This window comes from Engystomops pustulosus, chromosome 10 (genome assembly GCF_040894005.1).
Source record: "Engystomops pustulosus chromosome 10, aEngPut4.maternal, whole genome shotgun sequence".
Classification (NCBI taxonomy): Eukaryota; Metazoa; Chordata; class Amphibia; order Anura; family Leptodactylidae; genus Engystomops; species Engystomops pustulosus.
This window is the reverse complement of record NC_092420.1, coordinates 92019673-92039988: the sequence shown is the minus strand read 5'-3', so window position 1 is coordinate 92039988 and position 20316 is coordinate 92019673. Positions and strand designations below refer to the sequence as shown.

The 20316-nt window shown below is 46.2% G+C and overlaps 1 protein-coding gene and 1 long non-coding RNA gene across 2 annotated transcripts in view; one reads left to right on the top strand and one right to left on the bottom strand.

The window, feature by feature from the left end:
• LOC140104983 (uncharacterized) overlaps positions 1–11114 on the bottom strand; it is a 79398-nt gene extending 68284 nt beyond the window's left edge. The window contains exons 1-2 of the long non-coding RNA XR_011850469.1: positions 11041–11114; positions 110–150 (exon numbers count right to left, since the gene is read on the bottom strand). This is a non-coding gene — a long non-coding RNA (uncharacterized lncRNA). The remainder of the gene's footprint in view (positions 1–109; positions 151–11040) is intronic.
• Positions 11115–11280: 166 nt separating this feature from the next.
• PTPRF (protein tyrosine phosphatase receptor type F) overlaps positions 11281–20316 on the top strand; it is a 697698-nt gene continuing 688662 nt past the window's right edge. The window contains exon 1 of the mRNA XM_072128566.1: positions 11281–11442. The gene's annotated coding sequence lies outside the window, so the exon portion shown is untranslated. The remainder of the gene's footprint in view (positions 11443–20316) is intronic.

Genomic DNA, 20316 nt, shown 5'->3' with positions numbered 1-20316 from the left:
TCGCAACTTTTTTTTTTTTTGGGTAGCGGGGAGCAGCCGCTGCTAATTGAATAAAAAGCCTTGTGTACTATGCAAAGTGTAATACAATGTCTGTCTCCTGTTTACTTACCAGGGAAATCGTGCACACTCATTACAAATTGTGTTTGTCTTCTGCAAAAGAAGAAGAAAAAAAAAAGCAGCTTGTAAACATAATATTCAGCAGATTGGGGGCCGCCCTGTGAATTCTGAGTTACATTAGGGCTGAGATTCATCCGAATACTGTGTAGTTACACTGGACTGGAGACAGTAGGGAATTAGAAATGCATCTTTTATATATTTTTTTTCATCACACTCTTAAAACTTTGGCAACCACTTTAATTGAGTACGGTAAGTTGTATTCTGCAAGCTCTTAAGCTCCTCCTAGTGGTAGTAAGCTGTTTATGATTTCCAAAGAAGAACCCCTCAGGAGCCAAATAAAAGCATATTAACCTCTCTGGAAACTTCATTGGATTTGAAGGACTATAAAATACTGGCATTTTTTTTTAACAATAATCTTTATTAATGATAATAATCTTTATTGATATAGTGCCATCAAATTCCATAGCGCTTTACAGATTATGGGGAACATATACAAATTAAATAAGACATTACAGAGTAACAACAGTCGGCTGAAACATTAGGAGTAAGTATAGAAACAAAAAAACTTTGGAACACGAAGAACGTCACAGAAGTACTTGTGCCAAATAATGCTACATTTATTGGATAAAAAAGAAAACTGCAACAATAGGAGTAAGTAGATTGTTCAACAAGGCTAACAGGCTTCAGGGATAGTGAACCCCTTAGACCACTATGTAAGCCGACACCTGGAACCGGAATCTAAGTGGCACCCGGTCTTCACCAGAGCCCGCTGCAAAGCGGGTTGGATTTGCTGCGGCCGGGTACCACCAGGTCATACCACAGGTGCAACTTTGTCCGCTGTGGCTGCCAAGGCGAGTTACTGAGTCATAAGGCAAGTTCGTGGTTGGGGACAGGCAGGAGGTCAAGACAGGTGGCAAAGGTTCAGGGTCAGAGTGCGCGCTGGGAAGCCGGGACAGGATCAGGAGCGTGGACCGGTAAGTGGTGCGAGCGTGGTGCTGGCGGGCAGCAAGTGGCACGGGTGAGCTCGTGACCCGCGATAAGGGTTGCAGGAACACCCGTGACTAAGGGTTGTGTATGTGTGGCTTAATTTTAATATAATTTTTTAAACTGACTATAAGGCTGAGCCCCCTATTATTACCCTAGTACCCACCACTACCAGGAAAGTGTTACAATGAATAAATTAGATCATCTTTTGACGTTCGTTTAACAATACTGGAAAATACTGGTTTACACAAGACTGTGAGTAAACACTAATGTATACAATTTAAAGTACTATGAAATTGCCTGGTATCATACAGTAATTTTCAAGAAAGCCTGGTGGGTTTTAGATCCAGACAGATTTTGGATCTAACAAAACTGACCTAAAACTAATCTGCAGAATTTTGTTTGTCTCTAACATTAATCTTTATGATTATGAAAAAATAAGAGCTCTCTTGTATCAAGTGCTTGACATAGTTCTATGTTAATAATAATTCCTTAATACCGGTAATTCCTTTATTTATATAGCGCACACAGATTATGCAGCGCTGCACAGATCTTGCTAAATCAGTCCCTGTCCCCAATGGGACTCCCAATCTAATCACCCTACCAGTATGTTTTGGAGTGTGGGATGAAACCGTAGGTCCTGGAGGAAACCCACGCACACACGGAGAGAACATACAAACTCTTTGCAGATGTTGACCCTGGGACTTGAACCCAGGTCCCCATGTTTACTGCATCAGGATACAAATTGTATCATTTAATGTATCCCTATACATGTCAGCGTCTGGAATCAGCCACACAAGTTATAAATAAGCCTAGGTGCTTTTATGTAAAGATTAATTCCTACATCTGATTGATCGCGTGAAATCCCTTCACCTTTCATGCCCCTTTACCACCGCCAACCGTTCCAAATGTATTTACATCAAATAGAAGCTCATCACTTATAAGCGCACACAGATCCTTTAAATACGTATGGTAAGATCTGGAGTGAGATTGCAGGGCGCTCTGAACCAATGTACACTTATCTCTAGAAGACATTCATCTGCAAAGAGCATATTAACTACAGCTGGACTACAGCAGACAATGCACAAGTATGCACCTCCATACGAGCCTATCAACCCTGCACAGTGAAGACAAAGCTGGAAAAAAAAATCATTAATATGTTAATTAAAATTAAACACTGCATTTATTTAAATAGCAATTAAAAATTACAAGACTCTCGGTCACTGATTGACAAAGCCAGCCCGGAGATTCTTCTCGTCGTTGCTAATATCTGAACCATTCGGCACAGCGGCGTTTAGAGCCACTTGTATTGTGGGGAGGTAATTGGCAGGACATTGTCAGAGTGGACCAAAACACTTGAGGATTTGTGCATACAACCAGCTTAAATGAGATTTAACAATCCTGTAGGAATCTCAGATGGAAGATGATGAGAGTTTGTATCACAAAGCAATAGGAGAAGAATGCATTACTGTATGATGGGAAAATATGTTAATAGTATGAAATAATTTGCACGCTGCAACATACAAAGCTATAGACAGTCTGTAATCTTTGTCTACAATAAAATAGAAGGTCATTGTGAAAATGGGGGCAGTTCATAATGGTGGTTGATTATGATAGACTGATCTAATAGTGGTGTATCCTATCAATATGATTTTACTATGTAAGGCTAAATTCACACTGCCGTGAGCCCGCCGCACCGTAGTACGGCGGGCACACGGCAGCGCAGGGAGAGGAGGAGGAGGTGAGCGCAGCTCACCCCCGTCCCTCTCCATAGGAATTAATGGCGCACGGCGCCGTAATACGGGGAAAGATAGGACATGTCCTATCTTTCCCCGAGCTACGTAGCGGTACGGTGCCTCCCGTACAGGGTCGTGAGCCCATAGAAGTGTATGGGGGACGTATATCGGCCGATTAAAGTCCCCCATACTGTAGTGTGAATGTAGCCTAAGCACACTGCCATTGCCCGCCCGTACCGTATCGTAGCGGGCAACGGCAGTGCCGCTCACCCCCGCCCCTCTCCATAGGGATACATGGCGCACAGCGCCGTATTACGGGTATAGATAGGACAGGTCCTATCTTTTTCCCGGGTACGGAGCGGTACGGTGCCGCACGTGTGCTGCACCGTACCGCTCCCGTAGGGCGCCGTGCGCCCATTGCCGTCTATGGGGGACGTATATCGGCCGAATATACATCGGCCGTATATACGTCGCCCATACGGTAGTGTGAATGTAGCCTTAAACTGTCTGGTTACCCTTGTGCTTTGATGTATAGTCTGAGATTGCACAAGATTTCAGATAGCAATTAGGAACTGGTGAAGGCTCAAATGGGAAAATGCAATCACTAAAGCTGCTGGAATTTGGTAATAGGGTGTAGTCAATAATGGGGTCCTGAATGTGCTGTCTACTGTTTTATTCATACTATAAGGCGCACAAAAAAATCCTTTGATTTTCTCAGACCATCTGCTGGTCATTCATCCTTATAATCAGGTGCGCCTTATAATCCGGTGCACCTTATATATGACCCTAGACAGGCATGAACCTAGATAGGCATTATTATATGAACCTAGACAGGCATTTTAGCAGGCATTAATTCATGGTGTGCCTTATAATCCGGTGCGCCTTATAGTCTGAAAAATATGGGTATATGGAATTTGCACCCCCCCCCCCCCCCTGTATGCCCTGTTCTCAGATAGGTTTCTCTTGCATCCTCCAAATATGAACTCCCTCCTTGGATACCTATCTTCTGCAGTCCTGTATTGTCATCTAATAGAACATGGTCTGTATATGACATTGGAACATTTGTGGTTATAATACAGCGCTATAGAGCTTAATTTACAGATCCATAGAAGCCATAATAGGATAGTGTGAATTAGACCATAGCGGGAATGTCATGTAGAAAGTCACCAGGTGCAGGTACAATTTGTGCACAAATTAGAGTAACAATGCAGAGATTGTCATATGACATAAGTGATGATGAGATCATACTGTGATATGTTATTTTTCCCCCAAGGACTGCAAATAAACCTGATAAATTGTCCCTACTCCAGGCGTTACCATAGAGCAGAAAGGAAAAAGTTCAATTCTGCTACATCTGCAGGTAACAAGGTATGAACTGATACAACAATGGCTGTAATTTATATTCCCATGTTAGAGACAAAGGATTTTAGTAATTTTTTTTTCTCTAAATACTTGTAAATTTTTCTCCCAAGCTAAATAGTGTATAGAACTTAAGCAGAGAGTAATCCTATATATACATTGGTAAAGCTGCATCAATTTTCATATGTTTACTGTGGAATATGGGAAAATTACTGGTCAACCAAAAAACAAAGTAAAAAAATTCAATTGAAAGAGTAAAACAAAAAAAAGCACTTTGCAAAATGAAATAATTTCCCTATAATCAAAGACCATATGAATGTTATAATGGAAAAAAAAAATTCCAAATGCTTTGGAATTTAGATTGAGTGAAAAAAAGGATGTAGGTTTGACACAATCATATCAATACAAACAACAGCTTCGTCCTTACCCAGCTGCCTACACCAAAGTATAAAAAAAGTGTATAAAAATAGTATAAAAATATGTAGACTGAGAGATATGTATTTTTTTTTTATTTAAAACATAACAAAATCCATAGAAATTTGATGTGAGTGTACTGACCCAAAGTAATGGAGCAGATTTACTTACCCGGTCCAGTCGCGATCCAGCGGCGTGTTCTCCGACGTGGATTCGGGTCTGCCGGGATTCACTAAGTTCCGTGTCCCCGATGTCCACCAGGTGTCGCTGCTGCGCTGAGGTCCAACGTAGTTCACCTTCTTCATCCCAGTGCATGTAACTGCTTGATCTTGCGACATAAATTATTTTTTAAATTCCACGTTTTTTCCGAATCCATCGGGTTGTCCGACGGCCCCACGCCCCCCGATTTCTGTCGCGTGAAAACCGGCGCCAATGGGCCAAAATCCGATCGCGTGCGCCAAAATCCCGGGGCAATTCAGGGCAAATCGGAAATCATCGGGGAACCCGACGAAAGTGCGCGAGTCAAACCCTCAGTAAATGACCCCCAATGTGTCCAAAAATCTAAGTCTGTATGAAAACCGCACCTGCAATTTTTAAAATCAATTTCTCTGGATTTGGATTTTTTTCTCGCTCGCTAGTACATTTCATGGAATGGCGCTGCTAGAAAGTACAACCACAAGCCCTCATACAGCTCTGTAACCGGGACAATAAAAAACATATGGCCTTTGGAAGTAGCGGAGTAAAAAAATAAAACCCAAAAATGTAGAAGAGCTACGATGTTAAAAGATTAAAGGGTTTGGCCACGTATTACAAAATTTTACCAGGGTAAATAAAACATCCTGTGACCCTCTGTGTCACCGCAGGATGTTAGTGGCAGCTCACGTGACACCCCAGTCCCAGTGGCTTTACACAATCTTTTCCAGGATAAGTCTAATGTGGGTGACCCTATTAGGGTATTATAGGTACCTTAGTAAAATGTTGTAATATTGCCCAGATAAGCAACAAATAAATTAAAACTGGCAAAAAGTCTTCCTGCGGGCAATAATGTGAAAAACGTATCAAATTTGCGCCATTCTTAATGTGCCATGCTTTAAAAAAAGTCATGGCGCAGTTGCTTCTACATACTACAACACCAAGTGTGGAATAGACCTTATTTATGTATAAAACGTAACTTTCACTTTATTTGTTTAGAAATATTAATTATCAAACTTGTAAATGCTAGACAACCAGCTGGACCACCATCCCGGCTGCAGACCAATCCTGTATCTGTGGAGACACCAGACAAAAGGATAATGGACAAACATGTTGCAGCTATAAATGAAGTCCGGTGCGATTCACGTAGCTTGTCCGCCCGAGTTCCTGCAACCGTCGCTTGTCCGCCGAAGTTCACTTTCTTCTTCCTGGTGCTTGTAAGTGCGTGTCCTGCGACAATTTGAAATGTTAAATCCCACGCGTAGTCAGAATCTGTCGGGTTGTCCGACGGCCCGCCCCCCGATTTGTGCCGCTTGCAAGCCGGCGCCGATGCGCCAAAATCCGATCACGTGCGACACAATCCCTGGCGCGATGCGGCGCAGATCGGAAATCGTCAGAATATCAATACCGACCAAAGTGACCCTTAGTAAATGAGCCCCATTGGGGCAGATTTACTTACCCGGCCCATTCGCGATCCAGCGGCGCATTCTCTGCGGTGGATTCGGGTCCGTCCGGGATTCATTAAGGTAGTTCCTCCGACGTCCACCAGGACTGAAGAGCATCGGAACGCACTGGAGTACACCGAGCCGGGCTTGGTGAAGGTAAGCGCGTGCCGAGCGACAAATTTTTTTTTCTAAATGCGGCGTTTTTTTCCGAATCCGTCGGGTTTTCGTTCGGCCACGCCCCCCCCCCCCCCATTTCCGTCGCGTGCATGCCAGCATATACATAAATTAGGATTATTCTATGAGTAGTGGCGAGGATTAACTTTATCTTTGATTGCTGAACTTTTTTGCAAATCGGAAATCGTTGGGAAACCCGACGAAAATGCGCGATTCGGACCCTTAGTAAATAATTCCACAATGCATGGAAAAAAAACTAAGGGCCAGATGTATCCGAGTTGAGGTGCTCCAGATTAGTTCTTTTTTATTTTTCCATGTACAGAGCTGTGTGAGGGCTTGTTTTCTGCGTAACAAATTACACTTCATAGTGACGGTATTTACTATTCCATGCCGTGTACTGGGAAGCGGGAAAAAAATTCCAAATGCAGTGAAATAGGTAAAAAAAACGCATTTGTGCCGTATTCTTGTGGGCTTGAATTTTACGGATTTCACTGTACGCCCCAAATGACATGTCTACTTTATTCTTTGGGTCGGTACGATTACGGGGATACCAAATTTGTGTAGGTTTTATAATGTTTTCATACATTTACAAAAATTAAAACCTCCTGTACAAAAAATGTTTTTTGGATTTTGCCATCTTCTGGCGTGAATAACTTTTTTATATTTTGGTGTACGGAGCTGTGGGTGGTGTAGTTTTTTGCAGCTTTTGATGACGTTTACATTGTTATCATTTGTAGGACCTATAGAATGTTTTAATTTATTTAAACTGGCAAAAAAGTGCCATTTTCGAATTTGCGTGCTATTTTCCGTTATGGGGTTAACGCAGTGAAAAACAGTTATTATATTTTGATAGATCGGGCATTTTCGGCAATACCTAATGTGTTTATGATTTTTACTGTTTATTTATTTATTTATATCAGTTCTATCAGTGTTTTGAGTTTTTAGGTTTTTTTATTATCATTTTATTTTATTATTTTTTACTATTTTTCAGACTCCCTAGGGTACTTTAACCCTAGGTTGTCTGTACGATCCTATCATATACTGCCATACTACAGTATGGCAGTATATGGGGATTTTACTCTCATTCATTACAATGTGCTGATAGCACATAGTAATGAATGGGTTAACCCGAAGCAGCCTCAGGTCTTTGGAAGACCCGAGGCTGCCATGGCGACGGACCGCCGCTCCCCGATGACGTCAGAAGGAGCAACGATCCTCGGAAAGATGGCGACGCATTTTTGAAGCCTCTGGCAGCGATCAGCGGGAAACCGCCCGCAATCGGTGCTGGAAATATGATGGCAATATCGTGGCTAGCAATATGCAGCAATTACTAACCGGCTATGGAGAGGGCTCAGACCGTGAGCCCTCTCCATACGACCGCACCCAATGTCATCAACCATATTATCAGTGGGTATAGCCCCAATGTCGTCTGCCATATTATTGGTGGGTATAGCCCGAACATCCACCATGTTATCGGTGGGTGTAGCCCCAATGTCGTCTGCCATGTTATCGGTGGGTATAGCCCCAATGTCGTCTGTCATGTTATCGGTGGGTATAGCCCCAATGTCGTCTGCCATGTTATCGGTGGGTATAGCCCGAACATCCACCATGTTATCGGTGGGTATAGCCCCAATGTCGTCGGCCATGTTATCGGTGGGTATAGCCCCATCATCCGCCATGTTATCGGTGGGTATAGCCCCATCATCCGCCATGTTATCGGTGGGTATAGCCCCAATGTCATCAACATGTTATCGGTGGGTATAGCCCCATCATCCGCCATGTTATTGGTGGCTACAGCCCCATCATCCCCCATGTTATCGGTGGGTATAGCCCCATCATCCCCCATGTTATCGGTGGGTATAGCCCCATCATCCGCCATGTTACCGGTGGGTATGGCCCCATCATCCGCCATGTTATCGGTGGGTATAGTCCCATCATCCGCCATGTTACCGGTGAGTATGGCCCCATTATCCGCCATGTTATCGGTGGGTATAGCCCGAACATCCGCCATGTTATAGGTGGGTATAGCCCGAATGTCGTCTGCCATGTTATCGGTGGGTATAGCCCGAACATCAACCATGTTATCGGTGGGTATAGCCCCATCATCCGCCATGTTATCGGTGGGTATAGCCCCAATGTCATCAACATGTTATCGGTGGGTATAGCCTCATCATCCGCCATGTTATTGGTGGGTACAGCCCCATCATCCCCCATGTTATCGGTGGGTATAGCCCCATCATCCCCCATGTTATCGGTGGGTATAGCCCCATCATCCGCCATGTTATCGGTGGGTATAGCCCCATCATCCCCCATGTTATCGGTGGGTATAGCCCCATCATCCGCCATGTTACCGGTGGGTATGGCCCCATCATCCGCCATGTTATCGGTGGGTATAGTCCCATCATCCGCCATGTTACCGGTGGGTATGGCCCCATTATCCGCCATGTTATCGGTGTGTATAGCCCCATCATCCGCCATGTTATCGGTGGGTATAGCCTTTCATCCGCCATGTTATCGGTGGGTATAGCCCCATCATGGTGGGTATGGCCCCATCATCCGCCATGTTATCGGTGTGTATAGCCCCATCATCCGCCATGTTATCGGTGTGTCTAGCCCCATCATCCGCTATGTTATCGGTGGGTATAGTCCCATCATCCGCCATGTTACCGGTGGGTATGGCCCCATTATCCGCCATGTTATCGGTGTGTATAGCCCCATCATGGTGGGTATGGCCCCATCATCCGCCATGTTATCGGTGTGTATAGCCCCATCATCCGCCATGTTATCGGTGGGTATAGCCCCCATCATCCGCCATGTTATCGGTGTGTATAGCCCCATCATCCGCCATGTTATCGGTGTGTATAGCCCATCATCCGCCATGTTATCGGTGGGTATAGCCCCATCATGGTGGGTATGGCCCCATCATCCGCCATGTTATCGGTGTGTATAGCCCCATCATCCGCCATGTTATCGGTGGGTATAGCCCCCATCATCCGCCATGTTATCGGTGGGTATAGCCCCATCATCCGCCATGTTATCGGTGGGTATAGCCCCATCATCTGCCATGTTATGTTTGGGTATAGTCCCATCATCCGCCATGTTACCGGTGGGTATAGCCCCATCATCCGCCATGTTATCGGTGGGTATAGTCCCATCATCCGCCATGTTACCGGTGGGTATGGCCCCATTATCCGCCATGTTATCGGTGTGTATAGCCCCATCATCCGCCATGTTATCGGTGTGTATAGCCCATCATCCGCCATGTTATCGGTGGGTATAGCCCCATCATGGTGGGTATGGCCCCATCATCCGCCATGTTATCGGTGTGTATAGCCCCATCATCCGCCATGTTATCGGTGGGTATAGCCCCCATCATCCGCCATGTTATCGGTGGGTATAGCCCCATCATCCGCCATGTTATCGGTGGGTATAGCCCCATCATCTGCCATGTTATGTTTGGGTATAGTCCCATCATCCGCCATGTTACCGGTGGGTATAGCCCCATCATCCGCCATGTTATCGGTGGGTATAGTCCCATCATCCGCCATGTTACCGGTGGGTATGGCCCCATTATCCGCCATGTTATCGGTGTGTATAGCCCCATCATCCGCCATGTTATCGGTGTGAATAGCCCATCATCCGCCATGTTATCGGTGTGTATAGCCCCATCATGGTGGGTATGGCCCCATCATCCGCCATGTTATCGGTGGGTATAGCCCCATCATCCGCCATGTTATTGGTGGGTATAGCCCCCATCATCCGCCATGTTATCGGTGGGTATAGCCCCATCATCCGCCATGTTATCGGTGGGTATAGCCCCATCATCCGCCATGTTATCGGTGGGTATAGTCCCATCATCTGCCATGTTATGTTTGGGTATAGTCCCATCATCCCCCATGTTACCGGTGGGTATAGCCCCATCATCTGCCATGTTACCGGTGGGTATGGCCCCATCATCCGCCATGTTACCGGTGGGTATAGTCCCATCATCCGCCATGTTACCGGTGGGTATAGCCCCATCATCCGCCATGTTACCGGTGGGTATAGCCCCATCATCCGCCATGTTACCGGTGGGTATAGCCCCATCATCCGCCATGTTATCGGTGGGTATAGCCCCATCATCCGCCATGTTATCGGTGGGTATGGCCCCATCATCCGCCATGTTATCGGTGGGTATGGCCCCATCATCCGCCATGTTATCGGTGGGTATAGCCCCATCATCCGCCATGTTATCGGTGGGTATGGCCCCATCATCTGCCATGTTATCGGTGGGTATAGCCCCATCATCCACCATGTTATCGGTGGGTATGGCCCCATCATCTGCCATGTTATCGGTGGGGATCATCCATACAGACACCTTATAAATGACAGAGTGGACAGTCGCGCTCCTCTGTATACTTACTTCCTGATAACACTGTATAAAGTATCTATTATAAATTATAATGCCTGTATTAACCCTGACCTGTCCAGGACCTCCATACTGGGAAATGTGAGGCAGAAGCTGGTAATTACAGTGATGAATGGTAATATAAATAATTGAAGCAATGACCAGGAAGAGACGATCTATAACCAGTTAATGGACTGGAGCAATAGATTTCTACAGACATCCCGAAAATTACCTCAGCGGAGCCACAGGTGACAGGGGGAGCGCGGCCCCGCGCCCAGGACATCTCTACCTCAGGCATCCGTGCGGGAGCGCGCGCCTGAGGCGGGGGGGGCGCGCGGCGGGCCTGTGCGCGCTGCTGCTGAGGCTGAGGCTGCGGGCGGCGGCGGGGGCGCGCGCGCGGGACACGGCTCGTCCGCTGAGGAGGAGGAGGCGCGCAGCGGAGAGAGAGAGAGAGAGAGGTGGCGGGGCCGCGCGGCGCGCTCACGTCTCCCGGAGTGAGAGAGTGTGAAGGAGAGCGGAGAGAAGCGGCAGCCGGAGCTGTGATAGGAGCTAAAAATTATAGAAAAGAAGAAGGAGAGCGCCCCAATATATCAGAGCAGCACCCCGGGACTGGAGGCCGGCAGCACCCCGCAGGGTAAGTGCCGCTCCCGGTGTCACCATCCATCTCCCCTCATAGAGGACTCGCTGTCAGTCAGGGTGGCATCCTCTGCTGCTCCACATGCCAGGCGTGCCCCCTTAATACACAGTGCCCCCCAATAATAAGCAGCCCCCCAAATGCCAGCCGTGCCCCCTTAATACACAGTGCCCCCCAATAATAGCCTCCACATGCCAGCCGTGCCCCCTTAATACACAGTGCCCCCCAATAATAATCAGCCCCCCACATGCCAGCCGTGCCCCCATAATACACAGTGCCCCCCAATAATAGCCTCCACATGCCAGCCGTGCCCCCTTAATACACAGTGCCCCCCAATAATAATCAGCCCCCCACATGCCAGCCGTGCCCCCATAATACACAGTGCCCCCCAATAATAAGCAGCCCCCCACACATGCCAGCCTGCCCCCCATAATACACAGTGCCCCCCAATAATAAGCAGCCCCCCACACATGCCAGCCGTGCCCCCCATAATACACAGTGCCCCCCAATAATAAGCAGCCCCCCACATGCCAGCCGTGCCCCCATAATACACAGTGCCCCCCAATAATAAGCAGCCCCCCACATGCCAGCTGTTCCCCCCATAATACACAGTGCCCCCAATAATAGCCCCCACATGCCAGCCGTGCCCCCCATAATACACAGTCCACCCCAGTAATAGCCCCCACATGCCAGCCATGCTCCCATAATACACAGTGCACCCCAATAATAGCCCCCACATGCCAGCCGTGCCTCCCATAATACACAGTGCCCCCCAATAATAAGCAGCCCCCCACATGCCAGCTGTGCCCCCCATAATACACAGTGCCCCCAATAATAGCCCCCACATGCCAGCCGTGCCCCCCATAATACGTAGTGCACCCCAATAATAGCCCCCACATGCCAGCCGTGCCTCTCATAATACACAGTGCCCCCCAATAATAAGCAGCCCCCCACATGCCAGCTGTGCCCCCCATAATACACAGTGCCCCCAAAAATAGCCCCCACATGCCAGCCGTGCCCCCCATAATACACAGTGCACCCCAATAATAGCACCCACATGCCAGCCGTGCCCCCCATAATACACAGTCCACCCCAGTAATAGCCCCCACATGCCAGCCATGCTCCCATAATACACAGTGCACCCCAATAATAGCCCCCACATGCCAGCCGTGCCTCCCATAATACACAGTGCCCCCCAATAATAAGCAGCCCCCCACATGCCAGCTGTGCCCCCCATAATACACAGTGCCCCCAATAATAGCCCCCACATGCCAGCCGTGCCCCCCATAATACGTAGTGCACCCCAATAATAGCCCCCACATGCCAGCCGTGCCTCCCATAATACACAGTGCCCCCCAATAATAAGCAGCCCCCCACATGCCAGCTGTGCCCCCCATAATACACAGTGCCCCCAAAAATAGCCCCCACATGCCAGCCGTGCCCCCCATAATACACAGTGCACCCCAATAATAGCACCCACATGCCAGCCGTGCCCCCCATAATACACAGTCCACCCCAGTAATAGCCCCCACATGCCAGCCATGCTCCCATAATACACAGTGCACCCCAATAATAGCCCCCACATGCCAGCCGTGCCTCCCATAATACACAGTGCCCCCCAATAATAAGCAGGCCCCCCACAATACAGCCGTGCCCCAATACCGGTACCTCTCAATAATACACAGTGCCCCCCAATAATTAGAAGTCCCCCCCATACTGGTACCTCCCAATAATACACAGTGCCCCCCAATAATTAGAAGTCCCCCCCACATGCCAGCCATGCCCCCCGTACTGGTACCTCTAAATAATACACTGTGCCCCTCAGTAATAAGCATCCTTTGACTACCAGCAGTACTCCCCATGACAGGCACAGAGACCCCAATACTAGCACCTCTAAATAACTCATTGTGCCCCCCAATAATAAGCAGCCCCCCATATACCAGCTCCTGAGTGCCAGCAATGCCCACCATCACAGACACCGTGCCCCCTATGCTAAACCAGTACCTCTGAATAATACACTGTGCCCCTAATAATATGCAGCCCCTGACTGCCAGCAGTGCCCCCTGTACTAGAGCCTCTAAATAATACAGTGCTCCCAATAAGAAGCAGCACCCTAATACAACTACCTGCCCCCATAATATGCACCCCCAATAACATAAAGCACCCCAATACTATTCACTACCTAACTCACTGCCTCGATAATATACAGCACCCAAATATTGAACTGCTCAATTACACCTCGCTGCCCCCAATTCTTTGCAGTGCCCCCAATAATATGCACTGCCCCAACACTCCCTTTTACCCCCCTAAAAAACACTACTCAGTGAACAACATTTATTTGCAGTGCCTTCACATAGCCCCCCCCCCCCTTGTTTCATCCCTGTGACCCTATTTCAGCCCTGCACCAGCCCCCTGTCACTCTGTTCCAGCCCGGTAGCCCCCTTGTGCCAGCCCTGTGCCCCCCTGTGCCAGCCCTGTGCCCCCCTGCTCCTTTGCTCTCTTGATTCCTCTCTCTAACCAGCTAATTAGTTTTCATCCAGATTTACAGCGGCTCATCCACACTACATTTAGCTGCTGGCTGAATAATTACCAACCTGGTGCCCAGTTACTTCCAACAATCCCCCCCCCCCTCCTCCCGATTTACCAACACATGCCTTTTATTAACCCTTGCTGCATGCCAGTCAGCTGGGTGCTAGCCTATTGTCAGGAGCTGGTGGTCAGCATGTCTGCTGTCGCTTTGCTAGCTATGCCCAAGCCCAGCATAGCTATGCCCATCTCCCTGGTAGAGCCCAGCATAGCTATGCCCATCTCCCTGGTAGAGCCCAGCATAGCTATGCCCATCTCCCTGGTATAGCCCAAGCCCAGCATAGCTATGCCCATCTCCCTGGTAGAGCCCAGCATAGCTATACCCATCTCCCTGGTAGAGCCCAAGCCCAGCATAGCTATGCCCATCTCCCTGGTAGAGCCCAAGCCCAGCATAGCTATGCCCATCTCCCTGGTAGAGCCCAAGCCCAGCATAGCTATGCCCATTTCATACTGTGCCTGTGAGATGTGTAGGACGGTGCTGGATGGACAATTATAATGCTCTGCCTTCCTGTGAATGCTTTATACATATGTATGATGCCCCCCAGATGTTATTACAGAAAGTCGCTTCAACCTTTACTTTGTAATGTAGGTTTGCAGCTCAGCTCATTGCCTGTAATGGTTTATTATGCTGGATGTTCCTGGGCGGCATGCCATGGGTTAACAGCTTGCACACAGGTATAGTCATACATTGTACATTGCATAGCAATAGGGACTGCAATTTCTTTTTTTTTTTTTTTTTGCATAAACCCATACAGCTCTGACTTTCATCATGTATTTCACTCCCCAAGCTGCAATTGTTATGAATCCCCCCCCCCCCCATGCAGATCTGTATTTGGTTTACAGGGTTGTCTCTAAGCATAGGAATGACCCCTTTTTAAATGCATCGGGTCCCCTATGGATAAAGGTTGCAACCCGTATTAGCTGTAGTACATCTATCCTCTGGGTAGTCATTATACCTGGCAGTATGTAATTTCATTTGTTCAGGATTATTTGTGTGTGTTCACCTCTCGCCCCCGCCCCCCTCCCGTCCACCTCATTGATTGCTCTGATCGATACGTCCTCATTAATTGCAATGATTCTGATGTAAGTTATTAAGATCCTTCCACTGGAGTGTGGGAGCTGCCTTATGTCGGAGCATTCGTCTTCACCGTGTAACTTGGCTGTGGCTCTCTGCCTGTTGTGGAAAGATACATTGTGATTTGCAGCTCCGTCCTATCACTGGGAGATGATACTGAGTTGCTTCTTTGTAATAAAGAGGTAACAGACCCTTACTCCTCGGGGTGGGCTACAGCAATGCACATGTAACAATAGCATGGAATAAGAAATTGAGATGCAAAGACAATGTATCGAGTCTCTTCCTATTTGTATGTTTTCTTATTGTCTTCTTCTCGTGCAAAGTTACATGCGACAATTGTATGATGTAATATCCATAATATACAAAATCGGATGACTGCCATGCCACTGCTTAAGGCTATGTGAAGTATTTGGGGTTTACATTGTTGTGCGTTGTTCTCCTTTGTATATCTTCAGGATCACTTGGTTCATGAAGATGCCACCTGTTCCACAGGAAACATCAAAAATGTCGCCTTTTTTTCCAGTTTGTGACATGACTTTATTGTTTGGAGTTGCAGCAAAGCTTTTGAAGGGGTGGAAATATCCCATGACATCATCCTGGTACATCCCACCGCGCTGCGTAGCCCACCTCTCCCCTCATTTACAATTCATTACAATTATTTGCATCCGCCTTTAGTATATTCTGCTGAGAATTCAGACCGTTCGGATGTGAATAGACTCATCCAGGTGGATTAATCTGTCTCTGTGTAACATGGATTCTATTTTTATAGTTCTAGCAATACGTTCTGAGGGTCAATTCACTTCTCACCGTAGTCAGAGGCGCTGAGGGGGTTAAAACAATTGACTTAAAGCAGAGAACCCTTTATACTGGGAAATGTTAAATATTCCATCATTCTGCGGATGTGAGGGTCTGAATGGAGATATGTAACATTATTCATAACCGGATCATTCCTTCCTGTAGCTTCCCAGTGGTGGAAACACAAAATAGATGAGGTTTCGAGCCGCCTGCTGCAATTGTGCCTTCGTTAATGATGAGGTCTTCATCGTATCTCACTTATCCCCAGTTCAAAGCTGTTAAGTGTAAAGACTGTTCTGTGATATAAAGACGTTATGGGTGAGGAGGAGGGTGTCTCAAAGTGCAAACTGTGTAACCCTTTGTAGTATTTGCACTCGTCTGTTCTCTTTCCTTGCAAGGATTTGCACATTCTCTTCTTCTCTCCAATTCTGCATGTAGTGCTCCTAGATGTGATCAGTGCTGGTGGTTCGGGAATTTATTTAGGAACCGGCTTTGGAAAATGATGGGACCATAGCAGAATACACAACACAGATCACAATGGCGCTAAATTCATCGGATGCAAATGATATTTGTCTGCCTCCTGGACGGCGCTTTGAGCTCCTTTTCCTTTCTGTCAAGAATGTGCTGTCAAGGCCTGGAGCTTGTTAGTGTGAGCACCTTGTATACAAGCAGTCACCAAACTGTTTAATGCCTTAAGACTGTGTATTGTTAAACTATGGGAGACACATCTCATTATAATGAGGCGACTCGGTAATGCACATCTGTATTCGCCCAGAAACAGATATTGAGTACACCGCTTGAAATGCAGCAAGGAAAATAATTGCGGCTCTCAAGAATCAGCCTGTTGATTTGACGGAGAAGGAGACATTTAGCATTGATCTTATCTGAATCTGCAGTGTAATGTCTCGTGAGGAGGGGGCTACCTGGAGCTGCATCCAAGAACTATCAATAGATCCAGACTTAATTGATTTATTCCATTGAAAAGGTTACTGGACAGCTTAATGTGTGCGCAGGTTATGAGACATCTGTGTGAGCTTGGATCTTTTACAAATCATTTGTGCCTCTTTACATAAAAAATGGATGACACACTGAAGATATTTGGACCGTTTTTGCAGACAAATACGGATTTCACAATGATGACACACAGACCACAAAATGGATCCCAGAACAGCATACAGATTGCATGCATATAACCTTCTCAATGCTCTTGCAGGATTTTTATAAGACCTGAACGCAACATATCAGTTCAGTTCAACAGTTGTAGGTTCAGTCCAGTAAATCCGGCACACGCACAGACCTCCAGTCACCTTCATGGGACTGCACTTAAAATAGAGCTATAAACATGTACGACTGTTCTTCCATTCATTCATATAGAAGCGGAACCCATGATCTTCATGTCGATGTGGATCCCAGTGGGTTGAACCCAACTTATAATAGACTTATACCCTATCCCAGTGATGGCGAACCTTTTAGCAGCCGAGTGCCCAAACTGCAACCCAAAACCCCCCTTATTTATCGCTAGGTGCCATCCAAAAGTTAAAGCAGTTCAACAACTTTCAATCATATAGGCCTCCTGAGGACAGCAGCACAGTAGAAAGATGGAAAATTTTCTTCATTTTAGCTTCTTTCCAGTGTCCCTCTGTACACAGAGAATTGTGGGACCAGAAGAAGGTCCTCCAAAGATAATTCGGCCCTGTCTACACATTCTCCCTCTTCCTACAGTCCCAAGTAGCGAATCAAGTATCAAAATATGACTGAAAGCAGCCTCTTTTAAGTTGCTTGGAACTGCAGGAAGATTCTTAGAATCCTGTCTGGTGAACTTCATGCTGGGGCGATGGCCCGGGTGCTCACATAAAGGGCTCCGAGTGCCGCCTCTGGCACCTGTGCCATAGGTTCGCCACCACTGCCCTATCCTGTAGGTGTCATTGCTGGTTACATGAAGGGTGCAGGAGCATTTGTTGATTTGGGTGCCCTAGTAATTTCAAAGTTAGGTCTCTCGATTTCAATTTATATTTATTCTGTAATAAATTAGGCTCTGTTCACATTGTTAGACATTTGCCTTTACTATGACAACTCCTCAAGTAGAGCATCCATCAAACAGCGACCTGGGGCTTGACGTCCCTATACCACACCATTACATATTTGCATACATTTCTTCCGGCACCTGTCTTGCTGACATTCAGCTTTTGCCACAGGATTATTTCCTGGGCCACATGTTGATTCTGCTTACCATGTAGTGTGAACATGACCTTATTATATGTAGCGATTGTGTTATTAATACCTGGACTTATTGCCTACAGTAATTAGATGTGTCTATGACAGATACGTAGAGTTGATAACCCTTTTTGCTGGAATGTATTAATTAGTAGAATAATACAAGCTTGTTATAATGCTTTTGCCCTATTAACAATGTTTAATTAAGCGGACATTGTAAACTAGGTTTGCAGTGATTAAATATCCTGTGTAATGATATTATACCTATTTTTTCCTCCTTGATTTGCTGTATGAGAGTTCTTCCCTCCAGTGGTGGCAGTAGAGCTCTCTCTGCAGATTCTGCTTGGCTTCTTTGTGCTGTCTGGATTTATTGTAAGACTGTTGTGTTTTTAGTGATTCTACATCCTTATTTCTGGCCCCCTCTCTTGAAAATAGTCCCACTTTGTGCATCTTAGTGTATTTGACTGTATTCATTTACTATTGCCTATTCAGCAAGTAGATATTTGTGATGCCTTTATTTAATTTTTTGGAGATGTTCTTTTTCAGTTTCTAGATAACAGTACATATTGTTTATGTGTATATATTGTTGCTCATAAAGTCTCAAATCAGGGTATATACAAAGAGGCATTTATGATGTATTATCCATGTCCACTGGGAGTTTTGTGCTATCTTGTGTTCACTTGTAGATATAGTTTGGAGTATGTGCTGCAGATGATGATCTAATTCCTGACTATATATTATGTAGCACATATATCCTGATGTGTTTTAAATATAAGATTATTACCTCTAGCCTAAGGGTATCTGAAGTGACACTTGCCATTTAGCTTCTAAAAGTGATTCATCTCACATCAAAAGTTCTTTTCTCATTTGCACATGATTTTGGAGGTAATTGGGGCAGATTTACTTACCCGGTCCTGTCGCGATCCCGCGGTGTGTTGTCCGACGAGGATTCGGGTCTGCCGCGATTCACTAAGCTCGTGCGCCCGATTTCCTGCATCTGGCGCTTCTGTGCTGATGTCCGCCTGAGTTCACCCGGTGCTTGTAAGTGCGTGTCTTGCGACACAATTCTAAATGTTAAATCCCACACGTTGTCCGAATCCTTCCGGTTGATCGACGGCCCGCCCCCGATTTCTGTCGCGTGCAAGCCGGCGCCGATGCGCCAAAATCCGATCGCATGCGACAAAATCCTGGGGCAATTCGGCGCAAAACGGAAATCGTCGGGAAACCCGACGAAAATGTGCTCCGCGGACCCTTAGTAAATGAGCCCCAATGTCTTGAGCAAGACAGAATTCAGCAGAGATTTCAGACGGAAAGTCATATACTAAAGGAAGGGAGAGGAGAAGAGCCAAGTAAGTTGTGCAAGAAGCAATTTCCTCTGATAAGATGAATTTCAAACTTCCTTTTAGTCACTCATACTATGCAAGGTTTAAAACAGTAGTAACCATTTAAATATTAATAGGGTAATAGGTAATTTTTCGTACCCCAAAAAATACATCTATATTAGTGAATAAAGTATTATTTTTAGCTAGATTAGTGATAGAAATTGGAATTCCCTTATTAACCCTAATATACGAGAATGGCTACATTTGATTTCAACATCAAGTTTATATGAGATGGAGCATCAAAAGAGATACAAAAAAAGTAATAACCTTGGTAAAATTGAGGAATATTGGTTAGATAAGGAATAAGCATATAAACAAGGTAGTAAAGAAAATAATTCTCTCTCCCTCCCCTTCTTTCTCTCCCCTTGTCTTTCTAGGGGTTGGTTAGGAGGTAGTAATGGGGAAATATATGATGGTTATTGTATCATTTTTATTGTAAAAATACTAATAAAGATAATTGGTTAAAAAATATACATTATGGGATATTAATAGGATAGCTTAAGAATACCAGGGATCTGACACTGAGCACCCTTGGGGTGTATTCATAGGCCGGCGGTGACTGTCGAGCTTCATGCGGCAGTCACCGCCCCTAATCCCGCCCCCTCATGAATACACCCTACCGCTTACAGCGCAGGGCCTCTTTAAGGATAGGTCAGCAGAATCCAGGCAATTTAACCCCTTTTACTAATGTCATAAATATATGTAACCGTGCATTGGATTGGATATTAAAAGTGGCTTTCTGTTATGTGACGGGTCCAAAACTTCCTTGGATGAAATATGTGCACATATGTGGTGGTGACCTTTTAAAGGAAAATGAAGTCC